This window comes from Bombina bombina, chromosome 12, assembly GCF_027579735.1.
Source record: "Bombina bombina isolate aBomBom1 chromosome 12, aBomBom1.pri, whole genome shotgun sequence".
Classification (NCBI taxonomy): domain Eukaryota; kingdom Metazoa; phylum Chordata; class Amphibia; order Anura; family Bombinatoridae; genus Bombina; species Bombina bombina.
In genome coordinates this window covers 109,804,228-109,824,036 of record NC_069510.1, presented here as the reverse complement: position 1 = coordinate 109,824,036, position 19,809 = coordinate 109,804,228, and the positions used below count along the sequence as shown (strand labels likewise).

Sequence of the window (19,809 nt, the reverse complement as noted above, 5' to 3'; positions counted from 1 at the left end):
CTTAAAAAATATATCTTACTAGAAACAAGCTAGAGATATTGTAAAGATATTAAATGATAAGATATATGAGGTTTTAAGAGGTTATATGGTTTATGATATTATAAGATATGATTTTAGTGGTATTATCCTATTGAATGAACAGTCTGTGTTACATGCTAGACTAATTCCTATATTATTGCATTTCGGTTGTTTCTCAAAACTTTACATTTTAAACATAATTTATAGCTTTACAGACCTTACTTATTAACTGTAAATCTTATAAACAAAACTTTTATAGGTCTACAATTAAATTAATTGTATGTGAATAGAAATGCAGATGAGCAGCAGAAGGTGTCTATGGTCTGCATTCGTTATTAAATTGCAAGCCCTTTAGAATTCTCTTAAGCTAGATTAGTTTATGCGTTCGTCTTTTAACGCTGAAAATATGGTCATTTCAGCGTTAAAACAGCACTGCAGCCATTACGAGTCTTGTCAGTATAGGTGTACCGCAAGCCTTTTAGCCTGTAACACAACGTCAGTACCCCACTCTTAAAAATGACGTTTTTGTATTGGATCCCCATACTGCCAGTATTACGAGTTTTGTGGTGAGGCTAAAAAGCGAGGGTTACAGCCTAAAACGACAAGATCAGTACCGCCATCTAAAGTCAGTACAAATCTGTAAAATAAAAATCATTACTAAACTGCTACAAAGTACACTAAACACCAATAAACTACCTATTAACCCCTAAACCGAGGCCCTCCCGCATCGCAAATACTATAATAAATATAACCACTAATCTGCTGCTCCCGACATCGCTGCCACTAAGAAAATGTATTAACCCCTATTTCACCGCTGCCCGACATTGCCGCCACTATACTAAAGTTATTAACTCCTAAACTGCCGCCCTCCTGCACTGTAAACACTATTGAAATATTATTAACCCCTGAGAGAGTACCGGTGTTCGTTCTAAAATGTCCCTGGACCCACTGATGCTGACACACGGGCCTGGGCTGTCTGGTCGACAAAATGCTCCTGGAACTGACAGACCTAACTCACAGGGCCTGTACCGTGACACCCTACCCGGCTGCTGTAGCAAGAACAAGATGGCAAAAAGAATTGCAGACAAGGAGTTGACTGACTGGAACTGGGAGGAAGAGGATGAGACAGAGGAAGCAGGAACCTTTTCTGTGGCCCCTGCAGATGTCTTAAAGACCAGAGAGATAAAGAAAGCAAAAAGAAGAAACACTGGAAGTGAATCTGAAGATTCTGGTGCTTTTAAAGGATTTAAAGGCTTGATTCCATCACCTGGAGGTGCATTTTCTGCATTTGGAAATGGATCTGGATTGAAACCTTTAGAAGGAATGACAAATGGGACTGTCAGCACACCAAAACCGCTTTTCTTTCCCACTGTGAAAACTACTTCCGAGACTAAACCGCCCTTTGGTTCTCTGCTTTTTAATGGTCCTTCGTCCACACACTCTGGATCTGCTAGCACTGCAAAAAACAATGGAGAACGGACTCAGCCTACCTCTGTTCCTGGATCAGCATCAAATAAGCCTTGTAGCAGTGACTACAACAAACACTTAACGTTGCTCAATTGTTCTGTACGTGATTGGATTGTAAAGCATGTGAATGCAAATCCCCTATGTGACCTGACACCAATTTTTAGAGACTATGAAAAACATTTATCAAGCATTGAACAGAAGTATGGCAATATCACTGATAGTGGTTCTGAAAGTGACAGCAGTGGCAGCCAAGCCAAGATCATTCCAATATCATGTGTCCCAAAATTAGAAAAACCTCCAGTATTTACCTTTAGTAGTAAAGAAAATCCATCAGACAAGAAAAAAGATACTGAAGAAAAGAAACCACAGACTGCGCCAAGCTTTAACTTTGGACAGAAAGTTGACAGTTCTGTGTTTAGTGTTGGCGCTGCTGCTGGATTTTCATTTTCCTCTGGTGTTGGCTTTGGCAAAGACGCAAATAAAACGAGTACAACGGTCTCATCGTTTCCAATCCAGCCAAAGGAGTCAAGTGGCAACATTGAAGATGCAGGTGGTGGTGGTGAGGAAGAAGAGGAACCTCCCAAAGTAGTAATCAATGAAGTAAAAGAAGAGGATGCCTTCTACTGAAAAAACATAATTTATGCTTACCTGATAAATTTATTTCTCTTGTAGTGTATCCAGTCCACGGATCATCCATTACTTGTGGGATATTCTCCTTCCCAACAGGAAGTTGCAAGAGGATCACCCACAGCAGAGCTGCTATATAGCTCCTCCCCTAATTGTCATATCCAGTCATTCGACCGAAAACAAACAGAGAAAGGAGAAACCATAGGGTGCAGTGGTGACTGTAGTTTAATTAAAATTTAGACCTGCCTTAAAAGGACAGGGCGGGCCGTGGACTGGATACACTACAAGAGAAATAAATTTATCAGGTAAGCATAAATTATGTTTTCTCTTGTTAAGTGTATCCAGTCCACGGATCATCCATTACTTGTGGGATACCAATACCAAAGCTAGAGTACACAGATGATGGGAGGGACAAGGCAGGATTAAGCGGAAGGAACCACTGCCTGAAGAACCTTTCTCCCAAACACAGCCTCCGAAGAAGCAAAAGTATCAAATTTGTAATATTTTGAAAAAGTGTGAAGCGAAGACCAGGGGGTCGATCCGATATAAAGCGTCGCCCGCAAAAGCCGGCGACGCCAATATTTACGCTGATTTGGTATCCTATATACGGCATAACCTAGAAGTTACGCGCGTATATTTCTGCCGTCGCCCGTAGTTTTTTGGGCCATAGGCAGGTATACCAAACCAGCGCAGTTTGGTATCCAATATGCAGCGTAAGGACTTACGTGGCGAAAATGGAGAAAACTTACTCCATTTTCACCTCGCCACAAAAAGCAGCCGTAAGAAGCCTTACGCTGACTATTGGAGCCCCGTAACTCCCTAAACTGGCTGCTAAAATAAACCTAACACCTAACGCATGCGCAATGTCTATCTCCCTGTCAACCGCGATCCACCTCCCCCCCGAAATCCCTAATAAAGTTATTACCCCCTAAACCGCCGCTCCCGGACCCCGCCGCCATCTACATAAACTAACCCCCTACTGTGAGCCCCTAAAACCGCCGCCATCTACCTTATCTATCCCCTAATTAGAACCCCTTACACCGCTGTCATCTACCTTATCTATCCCCTAATCTGACCCCTTACACCGCCGCCACCTATATAAAAATTATTAACCCCTAATTTAATCTACCTACCCCGCCGCCAGCTATGTTATCTATATTAACCCTAAGTATATTATAGTTAATATAGTTATTACATTATATATATTAACTATATTAACCCTAATTATATTAGGGTTAATATAGTTAATATAGTTACTATAGTATTTATATTAACTATATTAACTCTATCTAACCCTAACACCCCTAACTAAATTTATATTAAATTAATCTAATTAATTTATAAACTAAAATATTCCTATTTAAATCTAAATACTTACCTATAAAATAAACCCTAAGATAGCTACAATATAATTAATAATTACATTGTAGCTATGTTAGGGTTAATATTTATTTTACAGGTAAATTGTTAATTATTTTAACTAGGTATAATAGATATTAAATAGTTATTAACTATTTAATATCTACCTAGTTAAAATAATTACCCAATTACCTGTAAAATAAATCCTAACCTAAGTTACAAATACACCTACACTATAAATAAATTTAATAAACTACAAACATCTATCTAAAAATACAATTAAATTAACTAAACTAAATTACAAAAAAAAACAAACACTAAATTACAAAAAATAAAAAAAAGATTACAAGATTTTTAAGCTAATTACACCTATTCTAAGCCCCCTAATAAAATAATAAACCCCCAAAATAAAAAAAATTCCCTGCCCTATTCTAAATTAAACAAATTTCAAAGCTCTTTACCTTACCAGCCCTTAAAAGGGCCTTTTGTGGGGCATGCCCCAAAGAATTCAGCTCTTTTGCATACAACAAATACAACCCCCCCCCCCATTACAACCCACCACCCACATACCCCTATTCTAAAACCACCCAAACCCCCCTTAAAAAAGCCTAACACTACCCCCCTGAAGATCTCCCTACCTTGTCTTCACCACACCGGGCCGAACTCCTGATCCGATCCGGGCGATGTCTTCCTCCAAGCGGCAAAGAAGAATTCTTCCTCCGGCGATGTCATCCTCCAAGCGGCAAAGAAGAATTCTTCCTCCGGCGATGTCATCCTCCAAGCGGCAAAGAAGAATTCTTCCTCCGGCGACGTCTTCCTCCAAGCGGCAGCAAAGTCTTCATTCTTCCTGGCGGCATCTTCAATCTTCTTTCTTCGCTCCGCCGCCGCGGAGCATCCATCCCGGCCGACTGCTGAACTTGGAATGAGGTACCTTTAAATGACGTCATCCAAGATGGCGTCCGCCGAATTCCGATTGGCTGATAGGATTCTATCAGCCAATCGGAATTAAGTTAAAAAAATCTGATTGGCTGATTGAATCAGCCAATCAGATTCAAGTTCAATCCGATTGGCTGATCCAATCAGCCAATCAGATTGAGCTCGCATTCTATTGGCTGTTCCGATCAGCCAATAGAATGCGAGCTCAATCTGATTGGCTGATTGGATCAGCCAATCGGATTGAACTTGAATCTGATTGGCTGATTCAATCAGCCAATCAGATTTTTTTAACTTAATTCCGATTGGCTGATAGAATCCTATCAGCCAATCGGAATTCGGCGGACGCCATCTTGGATGACGTCATTTAAAGGTACCTCATTCCAAGTTCAGCAGTCGGCCGGGATGGATGCTCCGCGGCGGCGGAGCGAAGAAAGAAGATTGAAGATGCCGCCGGAAGAATGAAGACTTTGCTGCCGCTTGGAGGAAGACGTCGCCGGAGGAAGAATTCTTCTTTGCCGCTTGGAGGATGACATCGCCGGAGGAAGAATTCTTCTTTGCCGCTTGGAGGAAGACATCGCCCGGATCGGATCAGGAGTTCGGCCCGGTGTGGTGAAGACAAGGTAGGGAGATCTTCAGGGGGGTAGTGTTAGGCTTTTTTAAGGGGGGTTTGGGTGGTTTTAGAATAGGGGTATGTGGGTGGTGGGTTGTAATGGGGGGGGGGGGATTGTATTTGTTGTATGCAAAAGAGCTGAATTCTTTGGGGCATGCCCCACAAAAGGCCCTTTTAAGGGCTGGTAAGGTAAAGAGCTTTGAAATTTGTTTAATTTAGAATAGGGCAGGGAAAAATTTTTATTTTGGGGGTTTATTATTTTATTAGGGGGCTTAGAATAGGTGTAATTAGCTTAAAAATCTTGTAATCTTTTTTTTATTTTTTGTAATTTAGTGTTTGTTTTTTTTTGTAATTTAGTTTAGTTAATTTAATTGTATTTTTAGATAGATGTTTGTAGTTTATTAAATTTATTGATAGTGTAGGTGTATTTGTAACTTAGGTTAGGATTTATTTTACAGGTAATTGGGTAATTATTTTAACTAGGTAGATATTAAATAGTTAATAACTATTTAATATCTATTATACCTAGTTAAAATAATTAACAATTTACCTGTAAAATAAATATTAACCCTAACATAGCTACAATGTAATTATTAATTATATTGTAGCTATCTTAGGGTTTATTTTATAGGTAAGTATTTAGATTTAAATAGGAATATTTTAGTTTATAAATGAATTAGATTAATTTAATATAAATTTAATTAGGGTTAGATAGAGTTAATATAGTTAATATAAATACTATAGTAACTATATTAACCCTAATATAATTAGGGTTAATATAGTTAATATATATAATGTAATACCTATATTAACTATAATATACTTAGGGTTAATATAGATAATATAGCTGGCGGCGGGGTAGGTAGATTAAATTAGGGGTTAATAATTTTAATATAGATGGCGGCGGTGTTAGGGGCTCACTTTAGGGGGTTATAGATATAATATAGCTGGCGGCGGGGTACGGGAGCGGCGGTTTAGGGGTTAATAGCTTTTTTATTGTTAGGCTAGTGGGGGGGGATAGCGGATAGAGGGTTAGACAGTGCGGGCTATGTTAGGGAGGCGTGTTAGACAGTGCGGGCTATGTTAGGGAGGCGTGTTAGACAGTGCGGGTGTTTTAAACTTTAGTCAGGTTTTATAGGCGCCGGCAGATTCTAACGTGCCGCAAGTCACTGGCGACGCCAGAAATTTGTACTTGCGCAGATTTCTGGACATCGCTGGTTTGTGAGACTTACGGCACGTTAGCATCTGACGGCGACTTATATGGGATGGCTCGAGTTGCGAGCTGAAACTGCGGGCGACGCCGGTTCCCTCGCTTGCGCCGCAAACTGCGATCTATATCGGATCGCGCCCCAGGTCGCAGCCTTGCAAATCTGTTCAACAGAGGCCTCATTTTTGAAGGCCCAGGTGGAAGTCACAGCTCTAGTAGAATGAGCTGTAATCCTTTCAGGGGGCTGCTGTCCAGCAGTCTCATAGGCTAGGCTTATTACGCTCCGAAGCCAAAAGGAAAGAGAGGTTGCCGAAGCTTTTTGACCTCTCCTCTGTCCAGAGTAAACGACAAACAGGGAAGATGTTTGACGAAAATCTTTAGTAGCTTGTAAGTAAAACTTCAAGGCACGGACTACGTCCAGATTATGTAAAAGACGTTCCTTCTTTGAAGAAGGATTAGGGCACAACGATGGAACAACAATCTCTTGATTGATATTCTTGTTAGAAACCACCTTAGGTAAAAACCCAGGTTTGGTACGCAGAACTACCTTATCTGCATGAAAAATCAGATAAGGAGAATCACATTGTAAGGCAGATAGCTCAGAGACTCTCCGAGCCGAGGAAATAGCCATCAAAAACAGAACTTTCCAAGATAAAAGTTTAATATCAATGGAATGAAGGGGTTCAAACGGAACTCCTTGAAGAACCTTAAGAACCAAGTTTAAGCTCCACGGGGGAGCAACAGGTTTAAACACAGGCTTAATTCTAACCAAAGCCTGGCAAAATGCCTGGACGTCTGGAACCTCTGCCAGACGCTTGTGCAAAAGAATAGACAGAGCAGAAATCTGTCCCTTTAAGGAACTAGCTGATAATCCTTTGTCCAAGCCCTCTTGGAGAAAAGACAATATTCTAGGAATCCTAACCTTACTCCATGAGTAATTCTTGGATTCACACCAATAAAGATATTTACTCCATATCTTGTGGTAGATTTTCCTGGTAACAGGCTTTCGTGCCTGTATTAAAGTATCAATGACTGACTCGGAGAAGCCACGCTTTGATAGAATCAAGCGTTCAATCTCCATGCAGTCAGTCTCAGAGAAATTAGATTTGGATGATTGAAAGGACCTTGTATCAGAAGGTCCTGTCTTAGAGGCAGACTCCATGGAGGAAAGGATGACATGTCCACTAGGTCTGCATACCAAGTCCTACGTGGCCACGCAGGTGCTATCAGAATCACCGATGCTCTCTCCTGTTTGATTTTGGCAATCAGTCGAGGGAGCAGAGGAAACGGTGGAAACACATAAGCCAGGTTGAAGAACCAAGGCGCTGCTAGAGCATCTATCAGCGTCGCTTCTGGGTCCCTGGACCTGGATCCGTAACAAGGAAGCTTGGCGTTCTGGCGAGACGCCATGAGATCCAACTCTGGTTTGCCCCAACGATGAATCAACTGAGCAAACACCTCCAGATGGAGTACCCACTCCCCCGGATGGAAGGTCTGACGACTTAGAAAATCCGCCTCCCAGTTCTCCACACCTGGGATATGGATTGCTGACAGGTGGCAAGAGTGGTACTCTGCCCAGCGAATTATTTTTGAGACTTCTAACATCGCTAGGGAACTCCTGGTTCCCCCTTGATGGTTGATGTAAGCCACAGTCGTGATGTTGTCCGACTGAAATCTGATGAACCTCAGTGTTGCTAACTGAGGCCAAGCCAGAAGAGCATTGAATATCGCTCTTAACTCCAGAATATTTATTGGAAGGAGTTTCTCCTCCTGAGTCCACGATCCCTGTGCCTTCAGGGGATTCCAGACTGCACCCCAACCTAGAAGGCTGGCATCTGTTGTTACAATTGTCCAATCTGGCCTGCGAAAGGTCATACCCTTGGACAGGTGTACCCGAGACAACCACCAGAGAAGAGAATCTCTGGTCTCTTGATCCAGATTTAGCAGAGGGGACAAATCTGTGTAATCCCCATTCCACTGACTCAGCATGCATAATTGCAGCGGTCTGAGATGAAGGCGCGCAAATGGCACTATGTCCATTGCCGCTACCATTAAGCCGATTACCTCCATACACTGAGCTACCGAAGGGCGCGGAATGGAGTGAAGAACACGGCAAGCATTTAGAAGTTTTGATAACCTGGACTCCCGTCAGGTAAATTTTCATTTCTACAGAATCTATAAGAGTCCCTAAGAAGGAGACTCTTGTGAGTGGGGATAGAGAACTCTTTTCCTCGTTCACTTTCCACCCATGCGACCTCAGAAATGCCAGAACTATCTCTGTATGAGACTTGGCAACTTGAAAGCTTGACGCCTGTATCAGGATGTTGTCTAGATACGGAGCCACCGCTATGCCTCGCGGTCTTAGAACCGCCAGAAGTGAGCCCAGAACCTTTGTAAAGATTCTCGGGGCTGTAGCCAACCCGAAGGGAAGAGCTACAAATTGGTAATGCCTGTCTAGAAAGGCAAACCTTAGAAACCGATGATGATCTTTGTGAATCGGTATGTGAAGGTAGGCATCCTTTAAGTCCACTGTGGTCATGTACTGACCTTCTTGGATCATGGGTAGGATGGTCCGAATAGTTTCCATTTTGAAAGATGGAACTCTGAGGAATTTGTTTAAGATCTTTAGATCCAAAATTACAGGGAGTGCAGAATTATTAGGCAAGTTGTATTTTTGAGGATTAATTTTATTATTGAACAACAACCATGTTCTCAATGAACCCAAAAAACTCATTAATATCAAAGCTGAATAGTTTTGGAAGTAGTTTTTAGTTTGTTTTTAGTTATAGCTATTTTAGGGGGATATCTGTGTGTGCAGGTGACTATTACTGTGCATAATTATTAGGCAACTTAACAAAAAACAAATATATACCCATTTCAATTATTTATTTTTACCAGTGAAACCAATATAACATCTCAACATTCACAAATATACATTTCTGACATTCAAAAACAAAACAAAAACAAATCAGTGACCAATATAGCCACCTTTGTTTGCAAGGACACTCAAAAGCCTGCCATCCATGGATTCTGTCAGTGTTTTGATCTGTTCACCATCAACATTGCGTGCAGCAGCAACCACAGCCTCCCAGACACTGTTCAGAGAGGTGTACTGTTTTCCCTCCTTGTAAATCTCACATTTGATGATGGACCACAGGTTCTCAATGGGGTTCAGATCAGGTGAACAAGGAGGCCATGTCATTAGAATTTCTTCTTTTATACCCTTTCTTGCCAGCCACGCTGTGGAGTACTTGGACGCGTGTGATGGAGCATTGTCCTGCATGAAAATCATGTTTTTCTTGAAGGATGCAGACTTCTTCCTGTACCACTGCTTGAAGAAGGTGTCTTCCAGAAACTGGCAGTAGGACTGGGAGTTGAGCTTGACTCCATCCTCAACCCGAAAAGGCCCCACAAGCTCATCTTTGATGATACCAGCCCAAACCAGTACTCCACCTCCACCTTGCTGGCGTCTGAGTCGGACTGGAGCTCTCTGCCCTTTACCAATCCAGCCACGGGCCCATCCATCTGGCCCATCAAGACTCACTCTCATTTCATCAGTCCATAAAACCTTAGAAAAATCAGTCTTGAGATATTTCTTGGCCCAGTCTTGACGTTTCAGCTTGTATGTCTTGTTCAGTGGTGGTCGTCTTTCAGCCTTTCTTACCTTGGCCATGTCTCTGAGTATTGCACACCTTGTGCTTTTGGGCACTCCAGTGATGTTGCAGCTCTGAAATATGGCCAAACTGGTTGCAAGTGGCATCTTGGCAGCTGCACGCTTGACTTTTCTCAGTTCATGGGCAGTTATTTTGCGCCTTGGTTTTTCCACACGCTTCTTGCGACCCTGTTGACTATTTTGAATGAAACGCTTGATTGTTCGATGATCACGCTTCAGAAGCTTTGCAATTTTAAGAGTGCTGCATCCCTCTGCAAGATATCTCACAATTTTTTTGACTTTTCTGAGCCTGTCAAGTCCTTCTTTTGACCCATTTTGCCAAAGGAAAGGAAGTTGCCTAATAATTATGCACACCTGATATAGGGTGTTGATGTCATTAGACCACACCCCTTCTCATTACAGAGATGCACATCACCTAATATGCTTAATTGGTAGTAGGCTTTCGAGCCTATACAGCTTGGAGTAAGACAACATGCATAAAGAGGATGATGTGGTCAAAATACTCATTTGCCTAATAATTCTGCACTCCCTGTAGTCTGAAGGTTCCCTCTTTTTTGGGAACCACAAACAGATTTGAATAAAAACCCTGTCCTTGTTCCGTCCGCGGAACTGGATGGATCACTCCCATAACTAGGAGGTCTTGCACACAGCGTAGGAATGCCTCTTTCTTTATCTGATTTGCAGATAGCCTTGAAAGATGAAATCTCCCTTGTGGAAGGGAAGCTTTGAAGTCCAGAAGATATCCCTGAGATATGATCTCCAACGCCCAGGGATCCTGAACATCTCTTGCCCACGCCTGGGCGAAGAGAGAAAGTCTGCCCCCTACTACATCCGTCGCCGGATAGGGGGCCGTTCCTTCATGCTGTCTTAGAGGCAGCAGCAGGCTTTCTGGCCTGCTTGCCTTTGTTCCAGGACTGGTTAGGTTTCCAGGCCTGCTTAGATTGAGCAAAAGTTCCCTCTTGTTTTGAAGCGGAGGAAGTTGATGCTGCACCTGCCTTGAAATTTCAAAAGGCACGAAAATTAGACTGTTTGGCCTTTGCTTTGGCCCTGTCCTGAGGAAGGGTGTGACCCTTACCTCCAGTAATGTCAGCAATAATTTCCTTCAAACCAGGCCCGAATAAGGTCTGCCCTTGAAAGGAATGTTGAGTAATTTAGACTTCGAAGTCACGTCAGCTGACCAGGATTTAAGCCATAGCGCCCTACGCGCTTGGATGGCGAATCCGGAATTCTTAGCCGTTAGTTTAGTCAAATGAACAATGGCATCAGAAACAAATGAGTTAGCTAGCTTAAGTGTTCTAAGCTTGTCAATAATTTCAGTCAATGGAGCTGTATGGATGGCCTCTTCCAGGGCCTCAAACCAGAATGCCGCCGCGGCCGTGACAGGCGCAATGCATGCAAGGGGCTGCAAAATAAAACCTTGTTGAATAAACATTTTCTTAAGGTAACCCTCCAATTTTTTATCCATTGGATCTGAAAAAGCACAACTGTCCTCAACCGGGATAGTAGTACGCTTTGCTAAAGTAGAAACTGCTCCCTCCACCTTAGGGACCGTCTGCCATAAGTCCCGTGTAGTGGCGTCTATTGGAAACATTTTTCTAAATATAGGAGGTGGGGAAAAAGGCACACCCGGTCTATCCCACTCCTTGCTAATAATTTCTGTAAGCCTTTTAGGTATAGGAAAAACATCAGTACACACCGGTACCGCATAGTATTTATCCAGCCTACACAATTTCTCTGGTACTGCAACTGTGTTACAGTCATTCAGAGCAGCTAATACCTCCCCAAGCAACACACGGAGGTTCTCAAGCTTAAATTTAAAATTAGAAATCTCTGAATCAGGTTTCCCCGAATCAGAGATGTCACCCACAGACTGAAGCTCTCCGTCCTCATGATCTGCATATTGTGACGCAGTATCAGACATGGCCCTTACAGCATCTACGCGCTCTGTATTTCTCCTAACCCCAGAGCAATCGCGCATGCCTCTTAATTCAGGCAACCTGGATAATACCTCTGACAGGGTATTATTCATGATTGCAGCCATGTCCTGCAAGATAATCGCTATGGGCGTCCCTGATGTAATTGGCGCCATATTAGCGTGCATCCCCTGAGCGGGAGGCGAAGGGTCTGACACGTGGGGAGAGTTAGTCGGCATAACTTCCCCCTCGTCAGAATCTTCTGGTGATATTTCTTTTATAGTTAAAGACTGATCTTTACTGTTTAAGGTGAAATCAATACATTTAGTACACATTCTCCTATGGGGCTCCACCATGGCTTTCAAACATAATGAACAAGTAGTTTCCTCTGTGTCAGACATGTTTAAACAGACTAGCAATGAGACTAGCAAGCTTGGAAAACACTTTAAACAAGTTTACAAGCAATATAAAAAACGTTACTGCACCTTTAAAAACACAAATTTTGTCAAAATTTGAAATAACAGTGAAAAAAGGCAGTTACACTAACGAAATTTTTACAGTGTATGTAACAAGTTAGCAGAGCATTGCACCCACTTGCAAATGGATGATTAACCCCTTTATACCCAAAATGGAATAATAAAAGACAAAACGTTTTTTCAAACAGTCACAACAACTGCCACAGCTCTACTGTGGCTTTTTACCTCCCTCAAAAACGACTTTGAAGCCTTTTGAGCCCTCCAGAGATGTCCTGGATCATGCAGGAAGAAGCTGGATGTCTGTGTCTGTAATTTTTGCTGTGCAAAAAAACGCTAAAATAGGCCCCTCCCACTCATATTACAACAGTGGAAAGCCTAAGGAAACTGTTTCTAGGCAAAATTCAAGCCAGCTATGTGGAAAAAAACTAGGCCCCAATAAGTTTTATCACCAAATACATATAAAAACGATTAAACATGCCAGCAAACGTTTTATATTACATTTTTATAAGAGTATGTATCTCTATTAATAAGCCTGATACCAGTCGCTATCACTGCATTTAAGGCTTTACTTACATTAGTTCGGTATCAGCAGCATTTTCTAGCAAATTCCATCCCTAGAAAAATATTAACTGCACATACCTTATTGCAGGAAAACCTGCACGCCATTCCCTCTCTGAAGTTACCTCACTCCTCAGAATATGTGAGAACAGCCATGGATCTTAGTTACTTCTGCTAAGATCATAGAAAACGCAGGCAGATTCTTCTTCTAAATACTGCCTGAGATAAACAGTACACTCCGGCACCATTTAAAAATAACAAACTTTTGATTGAAGAATAAACTAAGTATAAAACACCACACTCCTCTTATGACCTCCATCTTGGTTGAGGCTTGCAAGAGAATGACTGGATATGACAGTTAGGGGAGGAGCTATATAGCAGCTCTGCTGTGGGTGATCCTCTTGCAACTTCCTGTTGGGAAGGAGAATATCCCACAAGTAATGGATGATCCGTGGACTGGATACACTTAACAAGAGAAAAGGGTAAACTCTTCTACAAAAAGGACACAGAGTTTAAAGAGAGAGATGTTGGTACACTTCATTTAAAGCTTATGGGAAATCAAAAGACCCAGCTGTTGGTTTGCGCTGATACAAATTTGGGAAACATAATGCTAAATATTTTGGTTCAGCCTTTAATGCCATGTTCGAAAACAGGAAAAAACAATGTTATAATAGTGTGCGTTCCAAACCCACCAGTGGATGAAAAGAACCCTGCAGTTCCTGTTGCCATGTTAATTAGAGTGAAAACCACAGAAGATGCTGATGAGCTTCACAGATTAATACTTGAGAAAAAAGAAATGTAAAGGACAGAATACAATTTTTTTTTACTACTTTGTTGCTCATCCTAGAACTCAATGTTGCAATTTATTACCTTAACTGAGACTACTCTGTATGCTGAAAGGTTGTATTACTCATATTAAGAAGGCAATAAAAGCATTTAAGTATCCTACATTGTGCGTGTGCAGAGTGTTTACTAAGCTGTTAAATACCTGGAATGGAGATGTACTTGTTTACCACAAACAAGCCTTACCTGTTCTTCACACAAGCCCTCCCTAAGTTTACAGTGTGACGGACAAGGCCTTAATTTGAATTCCTGACAACGTTCTTCAATGAAAAACTAAATTCTCTCCTGCTGTTTTATTCCTGTTAATCTTCTGAAATGTTCTCCATTCTAATTTTATGTTTAGATTAACTTTTACTAAAAAGGTGTTTGTTCTATCCCAGTGACACTTACAATTGTATTTTAAACCAAACTCTTAAATCTGTGGTGGTAGTAATGTAAGTTCATTTTTTTTATTTTCCTGGAGTAGAATCAACCCTGTATTTCACTTCAAAACTTAGAAATTTTGGATTTATTTTTCTGGTCAAAAATGTGTTTGAAATGGTGGGAAGTAATTATCTCAAAACGGAAATATTCATTATGATATTGGAGATTCACACAGTTTGTATAATGCACAGTTGCAAAGGGAAGGTGAATATTTAAAGGGACTTAAGTGTTTAAAGCAGTTTTATATATTCATGAAACATTGCTTATCAAATGTTGTGTTGTATTTAATCACAATTTTAGAACATACAACTTGCTGTCCCTTTAATTATTTGTGATGATTGAAGACTGCACTAGTGTAATATCGGCTAAAATCTCATGTTCCTTGCAAAAGTTAGAATTCAATCTCTGATTAATACTCAAAATTTCATACACCAAATCCTTGCTCATTTGAGAAATTGACACCTAATCTGATTGCTAATGTTATTATTTTCTTTTTAAAGACACGATGAGTCCACGGATCATCTTCATTACTTATGGGATATTCACCTCCTGGTCAGCAGGAGGAGGCAAAGAGCACCACAGCAGAGCTGTTAAATAGATCCTCCCTTCCCTCCCACTCCAGTCATTCTCTTTGCCTACATTAGTGCTAGGAAGAGGTAAAGTTAGGTGTTAGAAATTATTCTTCAATCAAGAGTTTATTATTTTTAAAGTAGTGCAAGATTGTGCTGCTTTGTTCTAGGGTGTAGCCATAGTCCATATCAGTCTCTTCAGTAGAGCTTTTGGTGGCTTCAGAGCAATAGGAACTGGTGGGACATAATTCTCACTGCGCATCCTATACATTTATGCTGCCCTTCTCATGATAGCCTAAGCACACTTAACTCAGGCTTTATCATTTTCCACAGGGCTATGGGAGGGAGAGGACCTCTTAAACCTGCTGGACTGTCCTGCTGTCGGACAGTGTTTAAGGTAAGTGCTAACTTTGTTTATTCTGGGGAAAGTAAACTCAGAGGAAAGTGGGCACTTTAATGTTATCTGAATATCACCTAAGACTCAGACAAAGGGCTCCTTATGTTGGGACATCAATCCCTCTTATTTGGAGGGTATTGGACAGGACAGCCATAAGTACAGGCACTGGGGCTGGGAGTTGAGCTAATTTTTCGTTTATGGTGGTTATTTTCCTATAGGTTTATGTAAAGCATTTAAGCCGATCGGGTAATGTGTTTTTGACTGTAACGCCCACAATGGGCAGCGCTATCGTTTCTCGCGCTTCCTAAGTTAGCGCAGTACTCAGCCATTCTATTGTTGCAATAGCCTGCAGAAGTGGACGTCTGCACATTGTGGCTCTAAAACCGCATGGTTTCCTAACTCTTTAAGCAAGCGGTTATAGCGCTATTGTGCTCCTGAGCATCCGGATCGTTCCATCTCTAAAAACGTTGAGACCAGGGAGTGAGTCCGTTTGGCAGGTAGGCACCTCAGCAGAGTTGCTGAGGTATAAGGGTGTCTGGATTTTGTATTGTTTAGCTGCTGGGATACGTTTTTCACTATTGCAGTAAAAAAGTTATCTTTTAAAATTTAAAGACACAGTAATGTTTTTCTCTGTCATCAATTTTTTTTGGAGATATAGAGTAATTTGATTATCTTTTGACCCTTTTTGAACACATATTTCTCATGTAGTAAAAGAGGTTACCTTTTTAAATTTTAAAGAGACAGTAACGTCTTCTTTTTAAAAAAATTATATTATATACGATTATTGTGCTTCAGTATGGACATAGGAGCCGTGCAAAATGTTACTTGCTCCGTGTGTTTGGATGCCAATGTGGAACCACCAATCCCTTTCTGTTCCTCATGTATTGAGAGGGCTTTAAGTTATAGGGAAAAGATTTTTCATGATCAAAATTCTTCAAAAGCGGATGCTTCTCAGGAGTCTAATGATGAGATTCAGAGTATGCCGCAGCTTTCTCCCCAAGCGTCCCAAACTTTAACGCCCGCGCAAGCAGTGCCCTGTACTTCTGCTTTAGCGCCTGCTGGAGTTACCTTAAAAGACATAGCTGCGCTTATTTCTTCCACAATTTCTGATGCGTTGTCTGATTTTCCTATGCTACAAGGCAAACGTAAGAGGAAAGACAACCATGTGGTCAGTGAGGTTTCTGATGCAATGGTGGCAATCTCGGATGTACCCTCCCAGGGAACTGAGATGGAGGGTATAAAGGTTCTATCAGAAGGTGAAATTTCAGACTCAGAAAGTTCATTGCCTTTGACTGATTCAGAGGTTGTATCTTTCAGGTTTAAACTAGAACACCACCGCCTGTTACTCAGGGAGGTTTTGGTTACTTTAGACAACTGTGATTTTGCAGTAGTGGTCGGTCCTGCGAAGTCGAATAAATTGGACAGATATTTAGTTCCTTCTTACTCAGACGTTTTTCCAGTGCCAAAGCGAGCTTCGGAGATTGTTTCCATCTCCTATTTTCAAAAAGATGTTTCCTATAGCTGATGCTATCAGGGAAGCTTGGCAAACGGTTCCTAAGGTGGAAGAGGCTATTTCCACCTTAGCCAAGCGAACTACTATTCCCATTGAGGATAGTTGTGCTTTTAAAGATCCAATGAACAAGAAGTTGGAGGGTCTACTTAAAAAGATTTATGTTCACCAGGGTCTGCTGTTGCGGTCGGCTGCGTGCATTGCTACTGTCACTAGTGCAGCAGCTTATTGGTTTGATGCTCTGCCCAAGTCTCTCAAGACTGAGACTTCCTTAGAGGAGATACAAGATAGGATTAAAGCTTTGAAGTTAGCTAATGTTTTATTAAGGACGCTTCTCTGCAAATTACTAAATTGGCAGCTAAGAGTTCGGGGTTCTCTATCCTAGCCAGCAGAGCCTTATGGTTAAAACCTTGGTCTGCGGACGTGTCATCTAAGTCTAAGCTTCTAGCGATTCCTTAGAAGGGGAAGACCTTGTTTGGACCTGGCTTGACAGAAATTATCTCTGATATCACGGGAGGTAAGGGTCATCTCCTTCCTCAGGATAAGAGAAACAAAACAGAAAGGACAATATAGTAATTTTCGTTTCAGTTCGTGGCTCTTCCTTTCGGTCTGGCCACGGCACCCAGGATTTTCAGAAAAATTCTGGCGTCTCTGCTGGTGGTTCTAAGACCGCAGGGCATTGTGGTGGCACCTTATCTGGACGATATTCTAATCGAGACGCCATCTTGTCAACAAGCAAGATCTCATACCAACGTTGTGCTATCCTTCCTGAGAACTCACGGGTGGAAGGTAAAGCTGGAAAAGAGTTCCTTAATCCCGAAGACAAGGGTGATTTTCTTGGGAACTCTAATCGATTCTATATCTATGAGGATTTTTCTGACAGAGGTCAGGAAGTCAAAGATTCTAGATACCTGTCGAGCCCTTCAGTCCACTCCTCGGCCGTCAGTGGCTCAGGGCATGGATGTAATCGGACTGATGGTGGCGGCAATGGACATCATCCCGTTTGCTCGGTTCCACCTCAGGCCTCTGCAGTTAAACATGCTCAGGCAGTGGAATGGAGATTATGCAGACTTGTCTCCTCGAATAACCTTGGAACAGGAGACGAGGGACTCTCATCAATGGTGGTTGTTTCTGGATAATCTATCCAAAGGGAACCTGCTTTCGCAGACCTTCCTGGATGATTGTGACAACAGACGCCAGCCTTTTAGGGTGGGGAGCTGTCTGGGGTTCCCTAAAGACTCAGGGAGTATGGACTCAGGCAGAGTCTGTTCTTCCTATAAATATCCTGGAACTAAGAGCGATCTTCAATGCTCTTCTGGCCTGGACTCAGTTGGCTTTGGCCCAGTTTATAAGATTCCAGTCGGACAACATAACGTCAGTGGCTTACATCAATCATCAGGGAGGAACGAGGAGTTCCTTAGCAATGACCGAGGTAGCCATGATAATCCGGTGGGCGGAGGCCTATTTTTGCCATCTGTCAGCGATCCACATCCCAGGGGTGGACAACTAGGAGGCTGACTTTCAGAGCAGGCAGACTTTTCATTCGGGAGAGTTGGAACTCCATCCGGAAGTGTTCACCATCTCAACCTGATTCTCAAGTGGGGTCAGCCGGAGTTAGATGTCATGGCATCTCGTCAGAATGCCAAGCTCCCAAGATACGGGTCCAGGTCCAGGGATCCCCAGGCGGAACTGATAGATGCTCTGGCGGTTCCTTGGTCCTTCAGCCTTGCATACCTGTTTCCCCCGTTTGCGCTTCTTCCTCTGGTTATTGCTCGAATCAAGCAGGGGAGGGCATCTGTGATCCTCATTGTACCTGCTTGGCCTCGCAGGACTTGGTATGCAGATCTGGTGGACATGTCATCCCTGCCACCTTGGAAACTTCCGTTGAGGAAGGACCTTCTCATTCAAGGGCCCTTCCTTCACCCAAATCTAGTTTCTCTGAAGCTGACTGCTTGGAGATTGAACGCTTAATCTTATCCAAGTGGGGTTTTTCTGATTCGGTCATAGAGACCATGATTCAGGCTCATAAGCCTGTAACTAGAAAGATTTACCATAAGATATGGCGTAAATATCTCTATTGGTGTGAATCCAAGGGCTACTCATGGAGTAGAATTAGGATTCCCAGAATTTTATCTTTTCTCCAAGAAGGTTTGGAGAAGGGTTTATCGACATGTACCCTAAAGGGTCATATTTCTGCCTTATCTATTTTGTTACACAAACGTCTGGCAGAGGTCCCAGATGTACAATCTTTTTGTCAGGCCTTGGTTAGAATCAGGCCTGTGTTTAAACCAGTTACTCCTCCATGGAGTCTGAATTTAGTTCTCAAAGTTCTTCAAGGGGCTCTGTTTGAGCCTATGCATTCCTTAGATATTAAGTTGTTATCTTGGAAAGTTTTATTTCTTGTTGCTATATCTTCAGCTCGTAGAGTGTCTGAGCTCTCGGCGTTGCAATACACTTTGCCTTACCTTATTTTCCATTCAGATAAGGTAGTTTTACGTACTAAACTAGGTTTTCTTCCTAAGGTTGTTTCAGACAGGAACATTAATCAGGAAATTGTTGTTCCTTCCTTGTGTCCTAATCCTTCTTCTCAGAAAGAACGTCTTCTGCACAATTTGGACGTCATCTATGCTTTAAAATTTTACTTACAAGCGTCTAAGGACTTTCGTCAGTCCTCTTCTTTGTTTGTAATTTTCTCTGGGAAACGTAGAGGTCAGAAAGCTACGGCTACCTATCTTTCTTTTTGGCTGAGGAGTATCATCCGTTTTGCATATGAGACTGCTGGACAGCAGCCTCCTTAGAGGGTTATGGCTCATTCCACTAGGGCTGTTGCTTCCTCATGGACATTCAAAAATGAAGCTTCTGTGGAACAGATTTGCAAGGCTGCAACTTGATCCTCTCGTTACACTTTTTCGAAATTCTATAAATTTGATACTTTTGCCTCGGCTGAGGCCACTTTTGGGAGAAAGGTTCTTCAAGCAGTGGTGCCTTCCATTTAGGTTCCCTGTCTTGTCCCTCCCATATCATCTGTGTCCTCTAGCTTGGGTATTGTATCCCATAAGTAATGAAGATGATCCGTGTACTCATCGTGTCTTTAAAAATAAAATAACAATGAGTCTACGGCCCGCCCTGTTCTTTTAGACAGGTTGTTAATTATTATAAACTTCAGACACCTCTGCACCTTGGCTTTTCCTTTCTCTTCCTAACTTTGGTCGAATGACTGGAG

General features: G+C 42.0%; 1 pseudogene; it reads left to right on the top strand.

The window, feature by feature from the left end:
• The first annotated feature begins 1,061 nt into the window (after positions 1-1,061).
• Positions 1,062-13,953, top strand: LOC128643168 (nuclear pore complex protein Nup50-like; annotated as a pseudogene).
• Positions 13,954-19,809: the final 5,856 nt, after the last annotated feature.